Below are 25,175 nucleotides of genomic sequence, written 5' to 3' on the forward strand. Positions count from 1 at the left end.
ACAAGCAGATTTAAAAAACGGGTTCAGCCAATGCCTGAAAACTATTAGAACCAGGGATGGCAACGACTGAAAAGGAAGAACTAAATTCTCCTTTATAGGCAGGGATAATTGCTGGGCAAAACACAAAATTCGATTGCGCCCTCTAGAGTTGTCCTATTTTGGGTTTGCTTTTAAATTAACCAGCAAGACAGATGTTACCAAAGCTGGGCCTCTGCTATGAGCAAAGAGCTTTTAGTTTAAATGGTGCCTCTATACCATATGGCAAAAAAGTTTTCAATGCATATTTGGTGGTAGAAAAAGAGTTATATGCTTTACATTTGCTCATTATGGTAGGCTGCGCTAGTCATAGGGTAAGCGTTATAGAACAGTCATCAGGCCGTCCCACTTTGGAAAACCCAACAGTCTTAGGCCCTCAACCAACAATGAATTGGATCAATTATATGAAGAGAGTGAATTAACTGCCATTTGCCTAGAAAGTCAATAACCCAAGCATTCTGGTCTTCCGGGCAAGATGGCCGACAGCAAAGCATTTGTCAGAATGTGTGTGCTGTCACCACTGCAGGTAATCATTTCTTTCACATGGTGGGTGTCAAATGGAAACACTGCAGTTCGTTTTTTAGTGCTGGAAGTGATCAGCCTTAGCCTTAGCTTTTTATTATTATTACTAAGTGTAGTATGGTTACTAATAAGCCATGGCGGGTGTCGTGGCTCCAGGCCATGGTAGCAGCCTCCATATCAGCCCTTTACCATATAAGCAAAGTGATGTATGTGGTTAAAATCAAAATGAGAGCCCCAAGGCACCACACGTACCTTCAGCACGACTCCCTTTATTTTCCCCCTCCACCCACTTGGTAAGAGCCTGCATCTCTCTCATATCCTGGATGAAAGGGCAGTGTCTACAAGGCAGTCGGGCATCAATTGGTCATTTAGTACAGGGAGGCTGATCCAAGCAACAAAAGCAACCTCTTGTTACCCCTAGCCCATGTAAACAAAGTGCTACATGCATTTGAAATAAAGAAGCCTCAAGTCATCGGCAGTATTGTCAGCAGGACTACCTTAAATTGTTGTCTCCCTCCATGTGCGTAACCACTCTGCATGAGTGTCCCCTTTTTTATGTGCGTAGGATCCATGTTTTAAGTGGTGGAACACTGTATTGCAACTTTATTGGCGTTTTCTTTCATCAGTGTCCGTTGGTTCTATGCATGCGGTACCTACAGTGGTGACATGTTATGCTGTGTATACATTTTGTTGTCCTAGAATTCAATAATGTTTTCTGTGTCGAAGTTCTGACGTGTACTTTGCGTAAAAGTCTGCAAAGTGAGCACACTCGTACTGATTGTGTAAAATGCTTGCACACATTTTGCACAAGCAGTGTGTGGTAAATTTCAATAAGACCAGACTCAAACTGCTATTGCGCCGGTTTGCGACCATTTTTTGAGAATAATAAGCATTTTACATTTGTTCGCATTTGCAAAGGGAGGCAGTGACAAGTCAAGACATCAGGTGATATGATTTGGAAGTAACAGTTGTGATGTTAGCTGATGGGGCCCCGCAGCAGCTGGGGAGCGCGGGCGGGCCTGTCTGATGGCGCTACGCCGGGTGGGCCGCAGCGCAAGAAAGACGCGACTCCTTCGTATGGTGCTTAAACCCGGACTGGCGTTATTACGCCAGTTCCGGTGATTCCTTTATTATTTCCGTGTCACGTGACCCTTTGCATCAAGGGCACGTGACACCACATTCCTCCCCAACTTGGAGGTATTTACACTGCTGTCAACAACAAACATTCTGAACTGATATAACATATAAACTGACACACATCACAATGCATCTGCTCTTGCTTACTGCCTTCAGGGTTCATCTTGGCGTTTCTGACGGTAGACTCCGTCCACTACATATCCCTGGAGGCGGGACGACGGTTTGGGCTTTTCTCTCAGACGGTAGCGGGTGTTTCTTTCCCTGGGTGTGTCCTCCTTGGTGATCTCTGCTTCGGTTCTCTCATCTTGCAGGTGTGGTCTGTCTGAATTTCTTGGTGTGGCCAGATTACCCAGTGGCGTCGGTCCTTGAGGTGTATGCGGCGCTCCTCCTTCTCCCCCTCTCGGAGGCGTTGAAGGTTCTTCCCACATTTCTGAGGGTACTTTCCTGAAGTGCGACACGTTTCTCATCACTGTCTCTCCCCCTCGGGTGGCGGTGACCATGCTATGGTTGGTTGTACTGACTGTCCACGGTCGAACCTCGAAATTGAGGGACATTTTCTTGGGCGGTGCACGGTTCCTGACAATGACGGTGTCTCCTGGGGTCAGTTCTCTGTGGCAGGCTCGTCTGGTGACGCTTTCTTGTTCATTTCGCCTCAGCCGCCTTGCGTCTATTGCTGGGATGTCAGGTTCCGGGGCTGTCCAGTGGGGGTGTATGGGAAGCTCCGCTTGTATGGGTACCCCGAACATGAGGGCAGCGGGGCTGATCCCGGTGGCTGAGTGCGGGGTTTGTCTGTGTGTTCTCAAGAACCGATATACTGTCTTCAACCACGGGTGCCCTTGCTCCTTGGCAATTCTGATGACTTTGTTGAGCGACCCCATGAATCGTTCAGGTCTCCATTTGCCTGGGGCCATCTCGAGGTGATTCGCTGGTGTTTGACGTTCACTTCTTTGAAGTATTCACGTAGCTCCTGACTGGTAAAGGATGGCCAGTTGTCGCTTTTTACTTTCCTCGGAATTCCATGTGTGGCAAATATCTTCTCCAGTGCGAGGATGGTGGTTTCGGCGTTAGTGGATGCCACGTGCTCTACTTCAGGATATCTGCTAAACTCGTCGATTATCACGAGCAGGTAACCTTCGCCGGCGATGGTGCAGTGGTCCATGCTGACTGCGTCCCAGCGTTTGCAGCTTCTTGGGACACTGCTAATCGGTTCAGGGTTTTCAGGCCTCCTGGATGCTTGGCAGGCCGCGCAGGACTCTACTAGCTCTACTAGTCTTTGTTGCATGTTCGGCATCCACATCCTGGATTTGAGGTATGCTGTTGATTTTACGATGCCTTGGTGTCCACTGTGGGCTAACCTGAGAGGTCTTTCCTCCAGAGACTCTGGCAATATGATTCGGTGTCCTTTTAACAGCACTCCTTCCGGGGCTATTGAGAGTTCATGTCTGATCCCGAACAGCGCTCTGAGTTTGACCTGTGCCGATGCTGTGCGTTGGGCTATTGACATGAGATAGTTCTTCCAATTCCCGGATTGGATAGCGGCGGTCGTGTGCTGTAAGATGGTGTCCTCCTCTGTCTCTCGCACCACTTCATGCAGTGTCAGGGCTCGCGGTCTTGCGCAGGCAACTACGTGACAGACATGCTCATCGGTTTCCTTCGCATGGTGTTGTTCGCTGTCGGTAGCTGGCCTCGGGTGGCGGGACAGGTAGCCCGCCGGGTTGTCCGATCCTGGGCGATACTCCACCTCGATGTTATACGGCTGTAGCTGCAGCATCCATTTCTCTATGCGTGCAGGCGGGTGGGGGGCAGAGCCTCGGAAGATCGGGATCAGGGGTTTATGATCAGAGAAGACTTTCGCCTGCTTGCCTAGCAGGTACACTTTGAAGTGGCGGCATCCCCGCAAGATGGCCAGGGCCTCTTTCTCTATGTGTGCATAGTTCTGTTCGGGTTTTGTGAGTGCTCTACTGGCAAACGCGATGGGGAACACTTTACCTTCATTATCCGTTTGGGTTAACACCGCCCCTAGGCCAACTGGGCTGGCATCAACGAGGAGTTCAGTCTGCCTTTCTATGTTGAAGAAGGCCATGGTGGTGGAGGCAGATAGAGTGTCTTTGATTTGTTGAAATGCTTGTTGATGAGCCGCGGTCCATTCCCACTTCTGGTCTTTCTTTGTCAATTCCCTGAGCGGGCTCGCAATGCTAGCGAGGTCAGGAATGAAACGTGCGCAGTAGGTTGCCATCCCCATGAAGCTTCTCACCTCTGAGGCTGATTGTGGTGCTTTGGAGTCCTTTATGTCTCGCACTTTAGACGGGTCAGGGGACACGCCTTCTGCGCTGAAAATGTAGCCAAAGAAACATAGTTCACTTTTGCTGAATTCGCACTTTTCTGTGTTGAGTGTCAGGCCTGCTTCTTCGAGCCTTTTCACGACTGCCGCTAGTCGTCGATGGTGCTCACTTTTGTTCGAGGCGTATACAAGGATGTCATCACTGATGTTGGTGGTTCCTTCTAATCCTGTGATCACCTTGCGGATTTCGTGTTGGAACACTTCTGCGGCAAATGATATCCCAAAATTGAGCCGTTTGTACCTCATCAGGCCGAGGTGAGAAGAAAAGGTGGTAATGTATATTGACTCTTTGGATAGTCTTAGCTGGTGATAGCCTGATCTGAGGTCAAGTTTACTGAAGACTGTTGCCCCGGTGAGGTCTACGATGAGCTCGTCAATCATGGGGGTTACATGGCGTTCCCTCCCAATAGCTACGTTGGGAAGCCTCATGTCTATACATATTCTTACTGCGTTCGGCTGTTTGGGTTTTGGGCTACTACCATGGGCGAGACCCACGGAGTCGGTCCGGATGTTCTCTCAATGATTCCTTCATCTTCGAGCTTGGCCAGTTCCTTTTCTACTGCGCCTCTCAGGTGGAATGGAATCCGTCTGTGTCGAACTGCCTTCGGTTCAATGGTGGGGTCTATATGAAGCTTGATGGTTCTCCCCTTGAGGCACCCGATGCCCTGGAACAGCTTTCTGTGTCGTCTTAGTAGTTTGTTGAGTTTGTCGTGTTGGAGGCCGAAAGCGAAATGTATTAGCTTCAGCTTCTCTGCCGTTTTGCAGCTCAGTAGCGTCTCGCAGCCGGCGTCCACTACATAGATGCGTGCACGGCAGTTGGTGTTCTCGTGGGCAAAGTCTGACTTGAAGGACCCTCGCACGGGGAGGGGTTTCTTACATCCGTAGGCATATAGCCTGACCTTCTTCTGGTGAAGGTTAGGTTTCGGGTGAAGTCTGTTGAATGCTGCCACTGGCATGACGTTCACTGTTGCGCCAGTGTCAATGACCACTTTTAGTGGTTCCCCGTTGGAGAGAACAGTGCACGATGGTCTTTTCCTCTGTCGTGACCGATGCGGTTCTACCGCTGATATTAGGTGTATACGATGTACTTGTCTGCTTCCCTTTTTTCGTCTTCCTTTGTCTCTCCTTTTGGGGGATGTGCTGCTATCGCTGTCGTCACTGTCGCTCGTGTCTGGGGACCTTTGGGACTCATCGACGGCTCTGGCTTTTCCTTTACGTGCTTGTTGGTGGGAGGATTCTCTGGGTGCAAACCTTTTCCGGCGTTCTTGTGTCGGGCGTGGGCCCGAGTCTTTGTCAGGCGGGTTCAGGCAGACAGCGGCATAGTGGTTGAGGCGATTGCATTTTCTGCACGTGGATCCCCATGCGGGGCAGGATTCGCCTTTGTGCCACGGGCCTCCGCACCATCTGCAGCTCTTGTCTCGCCCCTGTGATGGGTGAGGCCTCTGACCCTGCTTTGTGCGAATATTCTGGTGTCTGGAGATGGCCGCCACGTCTTCTGAGGGTCCAGGGTTGTCCAGTGGCAGTTTTTGGATTGCTGCTTCCATTATTGCTACCTGGTCTTCCGTTTGTTCGCGGAGGCACGCCATCTTGAGGCGTATGTTCCTTTCAGATAATATGGCCCTTCTCAATTTTTCAGAGGATATCCCGTTGATGATCTGGAGATGGATGGCGAATTCTTCGTCTGGGAACTCACAGCCTACTGCCATTTCGCGAAGGCAAGCGTGGAGTTTGTCCACTGTCTCTTTCTCCCGTTGCCTCGCCATGCAAAAGTGGAAACGTTCATAGTCTGGGTTGAGATCAGGTTTGAACATATTGGTGAGTGCTGATCTCGCTGCGTCATAGTTGTCTTCGTTACCGCGGTTCGGTGTGGCGTTGAAGAGGTGCAGAGCCGCTGCTCCGATGTTGAGTAGGAGGAAAGTGCGCATCTTTTTCGGCACAGTGATGTCTCTGGCGTCGAGATGCATTTCAAATTGTTGTAGCCAGATTTCCCACCTGATAGCAGCTCCTGTGGTGAATGGGTCGAACGGCGGCATGAATGTTGTCTGTGCTGGGTCGGGATGCTCATTGGAGAGGCTCCTCCTGGAGGATGAACTTGTGCTAGTCCTTATGGGGCTGGTGCTTGGGCTGGACATGTCGGTTTTCCGTGTGTTCCTTCCAGATTTGGGGCGCAGTCTGTAGGTGGCGGTGCTAGAGGTGTCTCTTCGCAGTCTTCAGGTGGCGGTGCTAGAGGTGTCTCTTCAACACCGTAGGGGACTATGACAATGGCACGTGTTAAGCTGCGTAGTACCTGCTTTGACCCCACCAGACTTCTTCAGGAGATGCAGGAGGAGTGTTGAAGTGACGGTTTATCCATGCAGCGTATGAGAGCCCCAGTCCTGAGTATCGGCGTGGCTTCAGCTGACACGTGCTGGTGTTGTACACAGCCACGTGACGTCGCGAGGTTGGTGTCTGCGAAGTGTGGCCGTGTCGGAGGTGTGGCGCCGGTGCGGGTGTTGCCGCGCAGCTCCGCGTGTAAAGGAGGTGCGGATCCGCGTTGGGTCCGAAACCGGCTTAGTCGCCAGTGTGATGTTAGCTGATGGGGCCCCGCAGCAGCTGGGGAGTGCGGGCGGGCCTGTCTGATGGCGCTACGCGGGGTGGGCCGCAGCGCAAGAAAGACGCGACTCCTTCGTATGGTGCTTAAATCCGGACTGGCGTTATTACGCCAGTTCCGGTGATTCCTTTATTATTTCTGTGTCACGTGACCCTTTGCGTCAAGGGCACGTGACACCACAACAGTAAAATACAGACGTTTGCAGCACGCTGATCTGAGGAAAGCATCTCACAGCCTGCCCATGGCCGGTTTGACCTTTACTGCCCCATCACCCACGCTCCTAGTGGCACCTGCTATTCAAGGCTGCACCTTGTGTCGTTCTTTCCCCCTATCTGCCCTCTGGTGTCCCTATAGCAGGCACACGCGGCACAGTGACGTAAATCCGTCACGTGTGGATCTGAATAAATGGGACACGTCACATGCGCACCCCAGAGCATGTGTAGAGCCCAAATGGGAAGCAGAGTCTCCTGTGTCTTCTGTTGGCTGAGGGGACTCACAGTACTACAGGAGGCCTCATAGCAGGGTGCTCCCTTCCACATTAGTGACAAGGCGGTCGTCCATGCTGGCACGGACCTGCTGGGCTAAAGCGGCAGTGAGATAAGAGCTGCAGCTCAATGAAAGAACTTTATGGCATGCCGTGGAGCTGGCGCATGCAGCGCTTTCTGCTGCCATTTTCTGATGTACTGGTGGGGTCGAGTACTTGTGCGCCTCCCACGCCAAATCTTTGGACAAAGCCACTGCCACGTGGGTGGACTTCTGCATGTTGGAAGTTTGGATACCCCATCTAAAAGAAGGAAGGTGAGGGGAATGTGTAACCTGGCAGGAGGCGTGGGGAGAGATTATTTTCTCTTTTCTTTCTCTTCTCTCTGTTGGGGTGGAGTTTACACAAGTGACTTTGTTTTGGTGCTGAGTGCAGCTGGGAAGGAAAGTGGGAGGGGTTGCTCTCGAGGATACCCATGCTTTTTTTCAGCATGCTCAATTTTACTATGGCTCCTCTGCGTAGTGTGAAGGAGCAGAGCACATTGGGGGCTACAGAACAATATGTTGTGAAGGACACCCTGGTTGGGTTTTTCTACACTGGTTCCAGTGTGGGTTGCAGCCCTTAGACAGGTAGGGGTGTTCGTGCGCTCACCAACATGGCAGACGACCAGAATGCAGGAGGCGGCTCTGCTGTTTGATGTCTCAGGGGCACCATCAAGCCTGGGTCCACGTTGGAAATCGTGGATCGACCATATGGACATATATTTCAAGGCCACTGGAGAGACCGATGAGGAAAGTAAGGTGGCTACACTTTTGTACTCGGCTGGCCCGGCAGTGCATCAGATCTTCCAGTCAGCGCAAGCAGTGGACGAGTCCTATGTCGAGGCGAGGAATGCGCTACATGAACATTTTATGCCTCTTGCGAACGTGGACTATGAGAGGTTCATTATGTGTAGTGCGAGGCAGAAGGATTATGAGCGATTGGACGTTTTTCATGGTGGCCTCCGGTGCATGGTGACATTGTGCACCTGGGACAATGAGCAGGCCATGATTTGCACCCAGCTGATCCAAGGATGTTGTTATATTATGTTATGTTGCTTGGCATTTATATAGCGCCTTATATATCATTGGTATGACCTCAAAGCGCTGGTAGGTTGAACGCCCTCAGAAACCATAGATCATGTCAGTAGAGAGAGATAGTGTTGTATGGTGCATGGGTGCACCGGATATGTGTGCAGCTGGTGTAGTTGTTGGATGAAAGCTGCTTTCTAGCGATAGGTGTGGTGCTGAAGATATCAGTTGGATGTGTGCAGTCTGGTGGGTGGACACTCAGACTGGGTTCTGGCTGCGTTAGGCCTGAGGAACGCCTATGTGAACAGCTAGGCTGGAATGCGCTCAGCTAGCTGCGTTTGTTTAGGGTGATGAGGTGTTCATGGGGTCGTATTCGTAAGTGAACAGCCAGGCCGAATTATCAGGGGTATAGCTGTGTTCTAGTTGAAGGATGGTGTATAGTAGAGGGTAAGCGTAGTGGTGTGATATGGTGGTTATCTGTAGAAGCGCCTGAGACAAGGTATGTGGACAGGACAGTGGGGACATAAATAGCGACATACGGATAAATAGTGACAGGGGTCGATACAGGTATATATAGGGATACAGATATATACACGGATACAGATATATAGCGTATACAGGGGGATACAGATATATGGCAACAATTCCATCCACTCTGTCCAGTTCCATCTCTTCCGTCCAGTGCTATCTACTCTGTCCAGTTTCATCAATGTATCAGATTCTATTCACTCCATCCATTAGGTCATTCAATCCACTCCATTAGTTCCGTTCATTTCATCTAGTTCCATCCAGTACCACCTATTCCCCATCCAATCGTCCAGTTCCATCCATGTCATCCAGTTCCATTCAAGTCACCCAATTCAAACCACTCCGTCACTCTATTCACTTCATTTCATCTGCTCCATCCGTTCCATCTGTTTCATCTACTTTCTCCGTTTCATCTGTTCCATCCGTACCCTCCGCTCCATCCATACCGTCCACTCCATCCGTACCATCCACTCCATCCATTCCGTCCACTCCATCCGTTCCGTCCGCTCCATCAACTCCATCCACTCCATCCGTTCCATCGGTTTCATCTGTTCCATCCACTCCATCGGTTCCATCCACTCCATCCGTTCCATCCTCTCCATCCGTTCCATCCACTCCATCCGTTCCATCCAGTCCATGCTTTCCATCCACTCAATCTGTTCCATCCACTCCATCCGTACTGTCCACTACATCCGTTCCGTCCGCTCCGTCCGTTCCATCGGTTACATCCATTCCATCCATTCCATCCGCTCCATCCGTTCCATTCGCTCCATCCGTTCCATCCACTCCATCCGTTCCATCCACTCCATCCGTTCAATCCGTTCCATCTTTCCATCCACTACATCCGTTCCATCCAGTCCATGCGTTCCGTCCACTCCATCCGTTCCGTCCACTCCATCCGTTCTGTCCGCTCCGTCATTCCATCCACTCCATCCGTTCTATCCATCCACTCCGTCCGTTCCATCCATCCACTCTATCCGTTCCTCCAACTCTGTCCGTTCCATCCACTCTGTCCGTTCCATCCATTACGTCCCATCCACTCCATCCATGCCATCCACTCTGTCCGTACCATCCATTTCATCCATTCCATCCACTCCATTCGTTCACCCACTCTTTCCGTTCCATCTACTCTATCCGTTCCATCTACTCTATCCATTCCATCCACTCCATCCGTTCCATCCACTCCATTCATTCACCCACTCTATCCGTTCCATCTACTCTATCCGTTCCATCCACCCTATCCGTTCCATCCACTCTCTGTTCCATCCACTTTATCAGTCCTATCCACTCTGTCCATCCTATCCACTCTGTCCGTTCCATCCACCTTATCTGTTCCATCCACCCTATCCGTTCCACCCACCCTATCCGTTCCATTCACTCTATCCATTCCATCCACTCTACCCATTCCATCCACTCCATTTACTCCTTTAAACCCTCCATTCCATCAGCTCTGTCATTCAGTCTACTCTGTCCACCCATTCCGTTTACTCCATCCATCAACTCCATTCACTCCAACCATTCCCTCAATTCCATCCATTCTATCCTATCCTGTGGGTAGGATCGGAGGTTATGAACACCAGGTAGGACAGCTTCATTGTGTGTTTCGTGGTTGGGTTGCTGGGGGATTCAGACACATCTTTAGGTGGTCATCAGTGTTATGGGAAGAGCCACATTTTTAGCAGTTTGCGGAATGACAAATAATCTTCGGTGTGTCGGAAGGTGGGGTAGAAGTGAGTTCCATAGAGTGGGGCCAAGGCTGAGAACGAGGATTCTCCTATCCTGACCAAGTTGGTGGCTGGGATCACTAGAAGGAGGTCGGAGCTTGATCTTAGAGTGTGGGGTGGGAGGTAGGGTTTTAGCTTGACTTGCAGGTATAGAGGGCCGGTCTTGTGCACTGCACGGTGGGTGATGCATAGGGTCTTCAAAGTGGCCCTTCGTCCAACTGGGAGCTAGTGGAGTGTTCTGAGAGCTGGAGTGGTGTGGTCTCCTGAGCCCAGTGCTAGTAGCATTTTGGCTGTAGCTCTTTGCAATTTAATGAGGTTGTATGCCCGGACGGTTAGCGTAGTCCAGTCTCGACATTACAATATACATAACAGCGGTAAATCTGTTAGGAAAGGAGGGGTAGGGAAAATTGCGTCTAAGAATTTTGAGGTGGTAATGACAAGACTTAGATACATTGTTGATTTGACAAGAGAGGGTTAGGTCAGAGTCCAAAGTGCATCCAAGGTTTTTTACTGTGAGAGAGGTGGTGGGTGGTTGGCCCATGGATGTGGGCCAAGGTAATGGGCAAGGGAGAAGCTTGGTGCTGCCGCACACCATGATTTCAATTTTAGTGGGGGTTTAGAAAGAGGTGGTTTGTAGTCATCCAATGGTCGATGTCAATGGGTGCAGGCTGGGAGGTCGGGCTGAGAGTTGGAGTCTGAGTTAAGGAGTTTTAGGATGATTTGAGTATCATCAGCATAGTTGTAGAACAGGATGTTGTGCGGGCGGATGATTCCAGGGAGGGTGGACATATAGAGGTTGAACAGGAGGGCTGATAGGCATGCTCCTTGTGGTACTCCAGTATTGACTGGTCGAGCGGCCGAGGAAAAGGTGGAGAGGAGGGTTATTTGCTTCCTGTTGTTGAGGAATGAGGCTATCCCTTTGAGAGCGGTTCCACGGAGTCCTAGGGAGTGGAGGCGGTCAAGTAGGATTGAGTGGTTAATAGTGTCGAAGGCGGCAGAGAGGTCTAGGAGGATTAGTGCAGTGCATCCTGCAGAGTCCACAGTGATCTTAAGATCGTCCCAGATTGAGGCCAGGGTGGTTTCAGTTCTGTGTCAGCGTCTGAAGCCTGATTGTGCGGGGTCAAGGAGGTTGTTGGATTCGACAAAGGTGTTTAGTTGGGAGTATGTGGTTCGATCGATGAGTTTTGCAAGGAATCTGGTATTTGAGATGGGGCTGTAGTTTTTGGGGTCGAGGGATGGTTTTTTAGAAGAGGCTTGACATGTGCAATTTTGAAGAAGTCGGGGAACATTCCAGAGCTGAGGGAGTCGTGTAGGATGGTTCTTGCATACTCTCATGCGCAGGTGGATGAGAATATTTCTATGAGGACTGAGGCAGGTCAGGGGCCAAGAGGGGAGCCAGATGGTTTTTGAGCAGAGAGAAGGTCGAGAAATTCATCTCTCGAGATTGGTTTGAAGGAGTCGAAAGTGGTTGGAGTTGTTGTTGCTGTGGCGGGCAGGGGGGTGGTTGATAGGGTGGATGGATTTTGTGGCAGTGAGAGGAGGGCCAGTTTGTTGTTAAGAGAAGTTGTTCTGTCGAGAGCGGTGGTGTAGAAGTGGAGAGAGAGCGAGTCGCAGAGTGATTGAGATGGGGTGGATTGGGCTTAGGTACTAGTTGGTTTGACGAATTCAGAAATTATTTTGTGGAGTTCCTTGCTGCGGTTTCCACAGTTAAGAATTAGATTGTTGTAGTGGGCTTTTTTGGCTTTTCGGATTTCAGCTTTATAGTAGCGATGGTGCAAGGCGAAGGTGGATCTACTCAGATTGGTTGTTCTTTTTCGCCATTTACATTCCAGGGATTAATTTAGTTGTTTCGCAAACTTCAGTTAAGGGGTAAACCATCTGGGGTAAGGACCAAGGCGAGAGGAGGAGCGGCAAGAGGGGGTGAGCGGGATTAGTGAGTTATTGAGCCATGAGTCGAAGTAGTCGATGGTTAAGGGTTCATCACAGGGGATGGTTGTGGGGGTCTGTGAAGCAGGGCTTCGGCTAGGTCAGGCAGGATCTTTAGTTTCTTCCAGCATTTGCGGCGGAGGGGGGAGGCTGGTTCAGGGATGGGCGCGGAGTCAGGGGAGCGGATGGTTAAAGGGACGATGAAGTGATCAGACCAGATGAGAGGTACGGGGGGGCTAGATGTATCTGGTCGTGGGAGCTGAAGATGGCATCATGGGTGTGTTCTTTAGAATGAGTTGGCCCGTTCATGTGAAGGGAGAGGTTAAGCGCATCAAGGCAGTCGACCAGTGAGTGGGTCAACGGGGTTGGTGGGAATGTCTAGCCAGATATTGAAATCTCCTAGAAGAGTCAGATAGGGGTGGTTTACTTGGATGGTGGCTACAGAGTCACAGAGGTTGGTTGTGAAATGTCTTTCATAGCCGGGAGGGTCTGTAGATGATTAGGAAGCTGTGGGAGAACGTCGGGGCAGTGAGAGTTTAAAGAGAAGGGATTTGCAAGAAGGAGTGCATGTCTGGGAGTCGACGAGTGAGACGGAGAAATGAGATTTGAAAACGACTGCCACTCCGGCCTCCTCTAGAGGGTCTGTTGAGTGGGATGAGGGAGTAATCAGGCGGAAGGCTTCATGAGCAACAGGGGCAAAATCGTCGGAGAACCAGGTTTCCGTGATAAAGACTAGGTCGGGATTGTCAGAGGAGAGGAGGTCAAAGATGCTCTGTCTGTTTTTTGCTACAGAGCGGGCATTAAAAAGGATGCATCTTACTACGGAATGGGGGATTGTCCTGAAGGTTGTAGGGGTGTGGGTGGGGGGAGTTGCGGGAATGGCGGGGGAGGGTGGCGGGGGTGGGTCAGGGGTAGAAGGGAGAGGGAGGGGTTAGGGTGGCAGCGGGTTCTGGGTGGTGAATGTTGAAGACTGGTCGATGGAGGTTGGGAAGAGTAGGCGGGCGGGGGAGGACAGAGATGGACAGGTGTGTGCGGGTGGGCAGTTGGTCGGAGGGCGGGGAGGGATTTGGGACTGGGGATTCGGGTGGGTGGTTCAGTGGTGGTATGGGGGAGTGGACTCTAGGTAAAGGGGCATGAGAGGGGGGTATGCTTGCAGGGGACTGGGGGCAAGGGACGCAATCAACAGAGTCCTTCTGATGATTAGAGCGCCATCGGGCTCCTCTGGCTTGGGAGTGGGATAGGGGGCGTGGTGGTACAGTGAGGGTTACCGGCGAGTTCATGATGGTGGGTGGAGGGTGGGTTGCGAGCGGTGGGATTGTTTGGGACGGGAGGGGGTGGATTTAAGGGGAGGGTGGTGTGAGCTGCGCCAGAGTGAAGCTCTCATTTTGGATTTAGATGGGAGGGATGGAGTCATGGCGTGGCGCAGTGGGAATTATGGCTTGATCGTAATATCTAGATCAGTGAAACTTTTAGAGCACTCCCTAAGTAGTTTGGTGACACTATCTAGAGGGGGAACTAAACAGTAAACTTTTAGGGCACACTCAATGCCGCTTTACCATAGTGTCTAGCTGTAGAATTCAACACAGTGAAACTTTAGGGTGTGCTCAATGTTGCTTGGCCATACTATCTAGATGCAGAATTCAACGCAGTGAAGCTGTTAGGGCACACTTAATATCGCATGACCATAATATGTAGCTGGAAAATTCAACATCGTAAAACTTTAGAGGACGCTCAATGTTGTTTGGGCACACTATCTAGATACAAAATTCAACACAGTGAAACCAATAGGGGACACTCAATGTTGTTTGGGCACACTATCTGGATGCAAAATTCAACACAGTGACACTAATAGGGCACACTCAATACCGCTTGACCATAATATGTAGCTGCAATATTCAACACAGTGAAACTATTTGGGCACACTGAATGTTGTTTGGGCACACTATTTAGAAGCAAAATTCAACACAGTGAAACTATTAGGGCACACTCAGTCTTGTTTGGGCACACTATCTAGATGTAAAGTTCAACACAGTGAAACTAATGGGGCACACTCAATATCTCTTCACCATAATATGTAGCTGAAAAATTCAACACAGTAAAACTTTAGAGGACGCTCAATGTTGTTTGGGCACACTATCTAGATGCAAAAATCAACACAGTGAAACGAATAGAGCAACGTTCAACACAGTGAAACTAATAGGGCACACTCAATGTTGTTTGGGCATACTATCTAGATGTAAATTCAACACAGTGAAACTATTAGGGCACACTTAATGTTGTTGGGCACACTATCTAGATGCAAGATTCAACACAGTGAAGCTGTTAGGGCACAATCAATATCGCTTGACCATATAATGTGGCTGCAAAATTCAACACCTTAAAACTATTAGGGCACACTCAATGTTGTTTGGGCACACTATCTGGATGCAAAATTCAACACAGTGACACTAATAGGGCACACTCAATACCGCTTGACCATAATATGTAGCTGCAATATTCAACACAGTGAAACTATTTGGGCACACTGAATGTTGTTTGGGCACACTATTTAGAAGCAAAATTCAACACAGTGAAACTATTAGGGCACACTCAATCTTGTTTGGGCACACTATCTAGATGTAAAGTTCAACACAGTGAAACTAATGGGGCACACTCAATATCTCTTCACCATAATATGTAGCTGAAAAATTCAACACAGTAAAACTTTAGAGGACGCTCAATGTTGTTTGGGCACACTATCTAGATGCAAAAATCAACACAGTGAAACGAATAGAGCAACGTTCAACACAGTGAAACTAATAGGGCACACTCAATGTTGTTTGGGCATACTATCTAGATGTAAATTCAACACAGTGAAACTATTAGGGCACACTTAATGTTGTTGGGCACACTAACTAGATGCAAGATTCAACACAGTGAAGCTGTTAGGGCACAATCAATATCGCTTGACCATATAATGTGGCTGCAAAATTCAACACCTTAAAACTATTAGGGCACACTCAATGTTGTTTGGGCACACTATCTAGATGTAAGATTCAACACAGTGAAGTTGTTAGGGCAAACTCTGGGTGTCTGAAACACTCTGATGTCAAGTGTTACGTGAGCCAGGCCTTACACTGCCCTGTATCCTGGAGCTTGGATGGTCGCATGAGGTGGCAGAGACACATGCGTCCAGGATGGACACATCGATTTGCCCTGGCAAGTCATGGGAGTTGTGTGCCATTGGGCGTGAACAAGGGGCAAGAGGGGCCCGTCGGCCCGCTGGACTGCAGAGGGAGAGAAACAATCAGTCCCCCGGGTCATGTCTGAAGTGTGGGTACGACTTACTGCACACTGCGGAGTATCCGGCAAAGGGAAAAGCCTGCGGAAGATGCAGGATGGTGGACGATTATGCTCGCATGTGCAGGGCTCTGATACTAGTGGTAGCCCAGAGAGGCCCCATCTGGGCTAGGTTTTTCAGACAGCAGCGTCCACCAAATGTGGCCCTCGTGGATCAGGAGGAGGATAGAGCCGCACAGTACCTGGATGAAGAGGAAGATGATGAGAACATTTTCTCTATCTCGAGTGTGAGTGTCTTGTGGTCGAAGGCCAGGAGGCAGCCGAAATGTATGGTACAAGTGGATGGGTCGCAGGTGTTGTGGACACGGGCACTTCGGTCAATTTCATGGCCAGAGTGCATTACAATGCCATGAAAGACCCTGCCTCACTGCAACATCCAAAGGCATGCATTTTCACTTTCGGGGGAGATCAGCCCGTCCCTTTGGTGGGAGCGTTTGTGTCGAAGGAGGAGCATGGCAGCAGTTCGAATAATGCACATTTCTTTGTGATGGATGGAAGTACCAACACTCTCCTGAGATGTGCTGCGGCGGAAGCACTGGCATCGTCAGCTTCGCCTATAGTGTATATGTAGAGGATGTGCAGGCAGTCCTTGAAAGAATTTGATGGGCTGTTCATGGGGATCGGCCAGATGGTTGATGAGCCGGTGAGATTACACATTGATGAGTCCATCCAACCAGTGGACCTGAAGCACTGAAAAGTCCCTTTTCATTTACGAGAGCTAGTGGACAAGTAACTGGAGAATCTCGTGAACTTGGACATAATTGAAAAGGTGGAAGGCCCGACGCCCTGGGTGTTGCCCATTGTGATTGCTCGAAAACCCAAACAGCCTGACTGTCAGAATCAGCATGGACATGCGATTGCCCAACAAGACAATTAAGAGGGAGAGACACCTTACCCCGACGACTGATTACATCATCGCAGAGCTGCAGGGTGCAAGGTTGTTCTCCAAGCTGGACTTGAGGGCTGGATACCACCAGGTCGTGTTGCACCTGGAGTCCAGGTACATCACTACATTCCCGACACACCGTGGACTGTACCGATACAAACGCCTCAGCTTCAGGGTGTTTCGTCAGCTGCTGAAGTGTTCCAGAACTTGATACAAGGGGCTCTGGCGGACTTGGAAGGTGTCATGAATATCAGTGATGACATCCTCATGTTTGCCAAGTCAGAGGTAGAGCACATGGCATACCTGGTGAGGACCCTGGAACGCATAAAAGCACTGGGCTTAACGCTGCATCTGGAGAAGTGTGAATTCCTGCGGACAAGCATTGAGTTCCTTGGCTCTGTGTTTAAAGAAGGAGGGTTGTCCCATGACCCACGCAAAGTCAAGGACATAATGGAAGCAAGGCCCCCGGAGAATGTGACAGAAGTCTGCAGCTTCCTGGGCATGAGGACTTACTAGAGGCAGTTCATAAGGAAACTAGCCACGCGGTTGGAACCCCTGAGGAGCCTCACAAGGAAGTATACCACCTGGCAATGGGGCCCTCTTGAGCAAGCAGCATTCGAGGATGTGAAAAGGGCCCTCACGGCTGAAGATACAATGGTGTTCTTCGACCCGTCTCTTCCGTCTGAGAAGATGGTGGACGCAAGTCTGTTTGGTCTTGGAGCAGTTCTAACGCAGATGGACACCACAGGAGAAGTAAGGCCCATTGCTTATGCCAGCCGTGCTTTGTCGGAGACAGTACAGAAGTACTCCCAGTTTGAGAGCAAGCCCTTATGGTGCTGTGGGTTACCGGCATTTTCAGCTATTTGTGCTGGGTAGGCCATTGACAGTCATGACCGATCACAAGCCTTTGCTGCCCATCATGGTGGGATCATCATCGAAGCCGCCAACCCGGATTGATAGGTGGATGCTGGCACTGCTGGAGTATGGCGTATCGCTGGTGTACCGGCCAGGGGCAAACAACGCAGCTGACTATTTGTCACACCACCCCCAGGACGAAAGGGAGGTGGAGGACGCGACCAGCGTCGAGGAGGCCGACGAGCAGGTGCAACTCATCCTGGAGTCGCTACCCCAAACTCAATGCACATCCAGGAACTGCAAAGGGCATCAGAAAGTGACAAATGCTTCCGGACCCTCGGGGATGCACTGCAGAGAGTGGGGATCAAAGTCAGTCCTGGAGGGCATGAGTAAGAGAACTCGGGAGGCTCGAGTTACTCTGGAACACCTGTGGAGGGTCCGAGAGGAGCTGACATTCACAGACTCAGGGCTACTGCTACTGGGGGACAGAATGGTTGTGCCTGCAAACAAGATACATCTGGTGATTGATCTGGCACATCAAGGCCACCAATGCATGGCCAAGACCAAAGCCTGATTGCGTCTGAAGGTGTGGTTGCCGGACTTGGAAAGGAGGGTAGAGGAGTTTGTAGCGGCCTGTGTGTGGTGTCAGGTGGCATCCCCGGCACAGAGGGACCCCCTGATCGAGTCCATGCCTCGAGGAACATGGCCATGGGAGGCGATACATGCATTTCTTCAGGTCTACGGGGCGAGATGTCTACGGGGCTTCAGGTCTACGGGGCGAGATGTCCATTTCTTGGTGGTGTGGACCAGTGGTCGAGGTACCCGGAGGTTGAATTCTTGGACTCTGTGTCATTCGACAATGTGGCGGTGGCGCAGGAAAATATCTTTGCAACCCATGGTCTGCCGCATACCCTGTGCTCGGACAATGGACCGCCCTTCCAAGGGGAAAGCTTTGGCCAGTTTTTGAAGGAGTATGGTGTGCACCACAGGAAGATCACTCCGGTTTTGCCACAGGCCAATGTCGAAGCTGAGCGGTTCATGAGGACCCTCAACAAGGTGTTTAGGATCGCCCATTGGCAGAGTCAGTGCCTTTGAAGGGCCTTTTACCAGTTTGTCAAGGAATATCGATTAACTTCTCATTGCTCGACCTGAGTAGACCCAGCGGAAACAATGTTTAGGAGATGCCTGAGGTGCCTCTTGCCGGACGCGGGTGACCAGGAACAGGCGGTGACTGATGACGCCCAGGTGGAAGATGAGAGGAGATACCGAAACGAGGGCAAGAATATGAGAAGGGGGCTTCGACAGCATCAGTTAGTCCTTTGAGATGAGGTGATAGTCAGAAATAGGCACCCTCAAAGGAAGTTGACGTTGACCTAAGAACTGAGCCCCATGTATGTAATTGCAATGAAGGGGTTGATGGTGATAGCCTTGGATGAAAAAGCCACCACTACCAGGAATGGCAGTTTCTTCAAGAGGCTGGGACAAAGCTCAAGGCCGGGGGCATCCCCGGACTGGTACGATGCCGAGGAACCTGATACAGGTTGTGGGGCTGACTGCTCTGATTCTCCTGGACCGAGGGGATGCAGTGAGGAGAGGCCGAGCTGGGAAGGGGGCAGACAGTCTCCCCAGTGAACGGGGAGGGGGAGACCTGCCTGCCTAAATGACTTGTACTGGACCCCTGAGTCAAGCAGCCTGGATGTGCTGGAGACCGTTTCACCTGTTTAGTTAGAGCGATTTGCCACGTGATTTGTGTGGGATTTGTGTGGGTGGTGGTTTTTTGATGTTGTATTTTTATGGAAAAAGAGGAGTGTGGTGTCCCTTTAACAGGCACACATGGTGGAGTGGCTTAACTCCGTTGCGTGTGGATTTGAATAAATGGGACGCGTCACGAGCGCTTCCCAGAGCACGCATGGAGCCCAGACGGGAAGCAGAGTCTCCTGTGTCTACTGTTGGCAGGGGGTGCGGCGGGGGCTCACAGAGCTATGGGAGGCCTCATAGCAGGGGGCCCCCTTCCACATGCCATAATAACAAAGTATTTGATGTTAGAACAGCCTTAGCCGGTCATTTAAATGGTGACGATTTGTGTAATCCTCTTACCCTTTGGTGCCCCAGTGTTCTTTGGTGAGCAGGTGCAAGAAGAGATGCAGAACCCTTCTGATTCTGAAATCAATTGTGAACATGGTTGATTTGGGGAATAGAGGGTAAAGGTACTCCATTTGTTTACCCAGGACCATCACCAAGTTTGGAGAGGGTGTGGAGCCTAGCCCCCAGGCAGAGGTTGACAGCACATGGTGAAGGAAGGAACCAGTAACCGTTTTTTTTTTTTCATTTGCACGAATGTCATTCATTTAAAAATCACAAAAAACGATTTGTTTTTTAAAATGTGTTTTAATAATTGTCTGAATTTTGAGAGTTTGGATGTTATTTTTTATAGTTAGCAATTTGGCCTACAACATAATCCGAAAATAAATTAAACTGTTGTTTACTTGCTGTTAGTTGCAAAATATGGTTTGCATGAGGGGGTGGATGGTGGTGTGTGGAGTTCGGACCCTATCAGTGATATGCCAGCAGGCTGCAGGGCTCACCAACGCAGTATAACATCAGCCCTTACATCGCCCTTTGGCGAATCACAAGGCCTATCGCACGTTGCCAGTGACTCATGACTCCCTTGCTTTACCATTGTGCCAGACTGTGCCCCACTGTATAATCATATCTGCATGGAGTTTAGAAGCTATTATAACATTTTGCTTGCCAGAATGCTAACCGTCCTTGTGCACACAAATAGGCAAAACAAGCTGGCTTTTGAAAGGAGGCCTGAAGTAGGCCAAAGAGAGGCATGCCAAACTTTGCATAGGGCGGTGGGAGATATTATAGAAGGGGGCAACCAGAAGCCTGCCTCATTAGCAATGAGGAACGTTGACGGGAGAACGGGATTACTGTCCACATTGTTCTGCCTGGGACACAGATTAGTCTGCAATTAATTAAGAGCCTGTCATGTGAGGGGACCAAGTACTTTCTGTAAGACTCGGAGGCAGGGCAGGCATATGCCTCCCCCTTATGTAACACATGGTGATGTGGGACACATCGTTCGCCCACCCCGTCTCGGGAAGTAGAAGAAACCACCCTTTTGTTCTTTGTTTTTACCTTGCCTCCGTCTGTTGGTCTGAGCCTGTGGCAGGATGGCCGGCGGTAGGGCGCATGACGTTAGTCACATGACCCTGGAGTGACGCTGCAGATTTGGCTGGATTAAAGGTGCTGTAGAGAATGGCACATTGTTTTCCCCACTCCCCGGAGAAGTTTCTTCGATCACCCTCAGAATATCAGGTGGCTAGACTATATCTGCAGGGTTGCTTGCTCTTCTTTTTCTCACCCCCAAAAAGCAGCCGCTCAAGGGTGGCGTAGATTAGATGTATGACTGACGTGTGCTATAAACCCACACTGTGAAGTCCTGTATTTTAAAAATGGAGCCTCTCGGAGAAAGAGGGTTCTTCAGAGGTATCCCCATCGGTCATTGTGTCAAGGGTTAATCTTTTAAAAGAACAATAAGGCTTAATTTCCTGAACGTGCTTACTTTTCTCTCTGCTAAATCGCTCATCGGTGCCTTAGGCCTCAGCAGGCTGTAGTACTGCTCAGGCTCACGCACATGACTACCTCGGTACCTTTACTTGACAAGATACTGTGCTTTGCCAGCCACATCCTCTAGTAATCTCAAAGGGCTTTGCCAGTGTTTCTCGTCCCAGTATCATTGTTTCTGATCTCTGACAGCGAAGACCCTCGCGCTTCTTACTGCTTTATAAGCTTCTCTGCCTGTGCACGGTCAGCCGCTTCCTGAAAATATCTACTCCCACGGTATTCACCCATCTTCTCTTCCCCCCAATATTCCGTGACTGTATTCACCCCTTCTTGTGTTTCACTTTTGCAATATTGTTAGGGTGACCAGACGTCTCGGTTTGCCGGTATTTGGTGCTCTGCCCCCCTTTCTCAAGATCATGTTCCCATTGGAAACTGCAGTGGTCCCGGTTTTTTGTAGTAGGTCTTCATAGCTGGCAGCCAGGAATGCACAATCTCGCACAGAAGAAATGCTGCATTTGATAATTTAAGATAGTGTTAGTTTGTGATCAATGCATTATGATATGTGTTTCTTTTAACAGTAACACTTAAACCCCTTTCTCCGCCAAACGCGACTGAAGTGTAGTGCCTTGACAGCCACTTTCAAGAGTTGGTCCTACTTTTATGTTAGTATCCCTGTCCCGGTTTTTTACTTTTTAAAATCTGGTCACCCTAAATATTGTGCAATGACATCATACTTACGTTTTCAAAATATGTTTCTCTCATTAATGGATTCCCTGCTGCTTTTCGAAATGAGTACTGAATGCAGAGCCTTCTAAGTGGCGCGTGTTACCAGGTTGTAGCACAGCTGTGCAGAGAAAGAAGAACAGTGTGGAAGTCTAAACGGCTCCACTGCTTCAAGCTTTCCTTGAAACAATGTGGCGAAGCTGGGCGAAGAAAAAAAGCAAATACATGCAAGATTGAACAGCACAGCTTCTTGTCGGTGTGGCATGTAACCAAGTGTGGCCAGGCTGTGGCGAGAAAAGAGAACATGTGCAAGACTAAACAGTATCAAATACCACCCTCCTTTCTTTAAAGATAGTGTTCATGCTACAGCGTGCGTCATCGCTGACCAACATAAATTAGAGCATATCTCTCGGAGGCATTCACTGGCTAGCACTCCATGCCCACATGTAGTTCAAATAATTATACAACAATTATTAAGTCCTCGATTTAGACAGGACTGAAGTAGAAACTTCAACTAGCTGGTTTCCCTGTACAACTACAACTCTGTGCTAATAGAAACCCGAACAGCCACACAATAAAGTACGTCTGGCCCTATCATTCGATGCTGCCAAATTCTGGAACTCTCAACATATCCTTCTGAGACAACGCCTCTCACTGAAAACCTTCAGGAAACCACTAAATCCCTTGCCTTCACTAGTCCATAGAACCTAATTAATTCTCTCTTGTAAATACCGACTTTCTCCACAACATTGCATTTTCAAGCATTCATCCATAAACCAACCTGTCTACGGGCGCCATGTAACTATATAGTTTTGTGCTATGTGAAGCCCTCTGTGACCTGCCTTCCCTTTTATGTCCCACACTCCCCGCCGAGGCCAGGTTTGCCCTATATCAAAATCTCCAATGAAATACCAAATGTAAATGAAACTGGTGTCCTATCTGGACTCATAGACACTCATTATGAGTGTGGCATTAAATATAAAAACAGGCAGTATTGGCAAATAATGCTTGTTTTTACTGTCCACCACATTATGACAGTATAACGTAGGAATACCGCAGGTGGTATATATTAGCATGTGAAGTGAAATACCTCATATATGTTACTTAATTCGTTACGTTCACCCAAGAGGTTGAGGTAGAAAATGTAAATGTCCCCAGAATTTTGTAAAAGAAATGTGCCATGTATTGAAGGGGGGCACACGCACTTCCATTTACTACAGAAAACAAACTGTTGCAAGGGGTCACCCAGTGGGACAGATCTGCATTATAAAAAAAAATGCACAGTTAGCAGTATGGTCCCCTACTGAGCACAATCAATTTTCATCCATAAAACGAGGGTGGAAGCGGATAGATAAAAAAAATTATTCGTGCAGATTTTCACAAATATCACATGTGGTATTTCTGGAAATCTGTATCCGTTACCACCAACCCACGAGATTTCTAGTAATAAATTAGAGATCAAGAATTACTGCATTCAATAACGGTAATTACCGACTGCAGTCATGAAAAATATCTGCCACACTTATAATGAGGCCCTTAGAGTGGAGAAGCCAAATAAATTAGAAGTCGAGAAATGAATGCCCGAATTAAATGCTACTTTCCTGTTGGTCCTGGAAGCTGGTGGCACCGCCGAGAGAAAGGGCCACAACGTTCAACTCATCTGCTTGCCCTTAAAGCCACCACCTACCCAGAGAGAGAGAGAGAGAGAAAGTCCATGAACTGCGTGGGCCTCTGAAACCCTATTCAGCCCTTTGGGGGTGGGTGGTGGGGGCAGAAAGAAAGAAATCGCAGAACGAATGGGCAAAGCTTCCTTCACTCTAAATCATAGTGAGTGCCTCCTGAACAGAAATGAGGCCAACGCACATATTTTGTACTTTTGAGAGTAAAATGAGCACTAGGGCAAAAGTCCTAGTCCTGGTCCGAAAATGCATGGAAAGAATATGCTTTTTTATTAGGGCAAGCGAATTGTACTTGCACCAATCCAAAGTTTCTCTAATATGGCCCTAAATTCATACCATAAAAAAGATTGTTTAAAAAAAGTGAGTACTTGCTTGAAAAGGTATCTGGCATTAGTGTGGTTAAATGGTTTGTCTATCCAGCCTTTCTCTGTTTGAAGTGTGAGGGCTTTGGGACCGTTTAACAATGTCTAAAGGATTGCCAACGTCCCTCGTGGCTCCGGCCCTCTGATAGTGGCTCCCCACCAGGCAGGCCTTAACGCCTTCGCTCCTTCATGCTCGGCTTCGCTTCGAGTCCTCCAAGATTCTCACGTTATTATCCCAGTGTCTCCCTTTATTGTTCAGTGGCCTTAAGGAGCTTACGTGGAGGCTCCGTGGGATTTAGGAGGGTAAAAGGATCTTGTAAAGGCGGCCGCAACTGTCGCCCTGCTTTCTCTGGGGCCAGATTTACTAACAGAGTTTGTCACGCATTCCTACAGTGACAAATTAGATTGTTATGCTTTTTCCCATAAACAGACAAGAGGCCTATGGACGGAGGTGGAACGGTTTTGCGCCCCCTTGTGCACATTTCATCAAACCCCATCTGCAGCAGGCTGCTCTTTGTAGAGATGGAGTGGTTTTGTGAGTGGAGCTGGTGGCTACTGTATCTTTGTATAAAGCACCTTTTAGCAATTCGGAGCATTCCTTCCTTGATCACCATCTTCAATAATGATGTGGGCAGAGTGGAGTTTGCAGAAGCCTTGTATAACATCATGGGGCAATGCAGAACATTCAATGCTGGGCTGCCTGCAGTGGAGTTGTGATCAGAGCTGGGTATTTTGGAAACGTTACACAGCATCGTTTAACAATATAGCATACTCCTTCCACACGACATGCAGTGGTGTTGTGACTGCTTCAAACCATAAAGAACGTGCGAAAGAATGGGCATCTGTGAGGTTGGTATTATTGCCTGAACCTTTTTTTTATTTTTATTACGTAAAATTATTCTGGTAATTCTGCCTTTAAAAAGGGGCTTTGATGATCGACCCCCCACCCTTTCATTAGGTGGGGCTCCCTGTTAAACAGTCTCCTTACTTCACCAGCCACTGTCTGCAGTGGCAGCAGAACTGGGTCAAAGGTCACATGTGCCTTGCTGATTACAGCCTGATGAAACCAAACTCCAAGGAGGCAGGGAAGTGGTCTTTGTACTCCAAGACTCAATTTTCCCAAAATTATAATTGTGTGTCTCAAAAGGGCATGGTGATAGAGGAACCTACAAAGATAATCCCTGCCTGTTTAACAGGATGGCTCTTGCAATCACACAATTAATAGTTGTCAACCTGGATCAGTTACTCATCCACTGCAGGACTGTGTTGATTCAGGGTTGTCTGTCATGGACACTATCCAGTACCCTCTGAGTGGAGATAGAAAGCTTCTCTTTTAAAAAAAATGTTTTAATTGCAATTTAGTTTAATAAAACAACTTTAAGCAAACTATCAATGCTATTCCA

At 49.1% G+C, this 25,175-nt stretch overlaps 1 long non-coding RNA gene across 1 annotated transcript in view; it reads right to left on the reverse strand.

The window, feature by feature from the left end:
• LOC138566746 (uncharacterized) overlaps nt 1-23,980 on the reverse strand; it is a 49,941-nt gene extending 25,961 nt beyond the window's left edge. The window contains exon 1 of the long non-coding RNA XR_011302008.1: nt 23,783-23,980. This is a non-coding gene — a long non-coding RNA (uncharacterized lncRNA). The remainder of the gene's footprint in view (nt 1-23,782) is intronic.
• Nucleotides 23,981-25,175: the final 1,195 nt, after the last annotated feature.

This window comes from Ambystoma mexicanum, chromosome 2p, assembly GCF_040938575.1.
Source record: "Ambystoma mexicanum isolate Mex_15411 chromosome 2p, UKY_AmexF1_1, whole genome shotgun sequence".
NCBI lineage: Eukaryota > Metazoa > Chordata > Amphibia > Caudata > Ambystomatidae > Ambystoma > Ambystoma mexicanum.